Genomic DNA, 1535 nt, shown 5'->3' with positions numbered 1-1535 from the left:
CCAAACCCAAGCCCCAGCGCCCCATCTCCCCTCCAGGATGCGTTTGCTGTGTACGATGGGGCTGTCTACACAGCACGGCTGAGCAAACAGAACCTCCACTTGGTAGAATAGGTGAGGTGGTGGGGAATGAAAGGGCCTCAGGGGAAGATGTTACTCCTGAGGAGAGGCTGTGAGGGACCGAAGGCTGCTCCTGAGGAGCCCCTGGAAGGAAGGAGAATGCTGAAGGACCGCAGAAGAGGAGAGAGGCGCAGGAAGGCCTCTGGGGCTACAGGGGCCTGCAGCCTGCTCCTGGCATTTTTCCAGATCGCCTGCATCTGCTGGCACATAGGGCCTGTTCCAGGGCTGGGACACGGGGACCTTTAACAGCAGAGTGGCCTCTCCTTTTGCCCAAGCTTCTTCACTTTCCCGTTGACAAATATGTAATGATAACTACTGTGTGGGGGCACCTCCTTAGGGACAAGGAGGCCTTGCTCAAAATCACCACAATAAACAAGTACAAAGTCCAGCTTCGGGCACTCCATTACAACATCAGAAAGCATGCGGAGACAGCTGTCAGTCATTGTGTAGTTACTGATTAAAGTCTAGGTTACTCTCATTTAAGTAGAAGGTTCACGAGGGCAAGTGTGCCTCTGTGCCTCCGTCACCAGCACAGCAGGGAAAGTGCACACGCCGCGCCACGTGTCACACGCCAGCTACGATTTGATTTCTTATACATATTTACTCTCTGTTATTCTAGAGGCCCAGCAGAGCACCGTAAGCTTGCAGAGCCCAGAGACAAGGACAGGGACACAGGAGGCAGATGGGTGGGCCTCACAGCCGCAAAGGGACACAGGAGGCAGACAGACCTCACAGCCGCAAAGGGTAGGCAGAGATCCAGATATTCGGCAGCACTGCAGGTGACAGCCTACGGCAGTTTCAGCCCAGATCCCTCAAGTGTGGTGAGACCTAAGGCCATGACAACTCAGGGCAAGAGAGGTTATTCAGCTCTGGTATTAAAAGGCCTCTAGGAAGTCAGAAAGCCTGAGGGGAACCTTCCACCAACACCCCAGAGCTCAGGCAAGTGTGAACACAGCACTTCCGACCTCCAGAGCCCACGTCCTCAATAGCCCAGAGCAGTTCTTGGCCTTCCTGCTCTCTACGGTTCCTGAGCAGAGATCTGTAAGATCAAGCTACTGCAGGCCTCTCCACGGTTGCCTCCCAGCCTCCTTTGAGTGAGGCAAGTACTGTACGCCTGAGCCACACCCCCAGATTGTCAGACTGCCTCCTGTAGATTGCGGTGTCACTCACTGGAGCCCATCTGGTACCCAGTCTAAGAATCTTTGCCTTGTCACGGAGCTCTTTGAATTTATCTCGATGTGTTGAGTGTGGGGATCTGTAAATGATGGTTGATTTCCATTCTCTTCTTCCGTGTTCTCTTTTACTCTGTGGACGCTGATTATACAGGTATGGCACATTTGGTGTCACTCCACCCAGCATCTGAGGGTTGACTTTTAGTCAATCTTTTTTCGTCATTGTTCTTCAAGTTAGACCGTTTT

Source organism: Apodemus sylvaticus, chromosome 19 (genome assembly GCF_947179515.1).
Source record: "Apodemus sylvaticus chromosome 19, mApoSyl1.1, whole genome shotgun sequence".
Classification (NCBI taxonomy): Eukaryota; Metazoa; Chordata; class Mammalia; order Rodentia; family Muridae; genus Apodemus; species Apodemus sylvaticus.
This window is presented reverse-complemented; position numbering follows the sequence as displayed.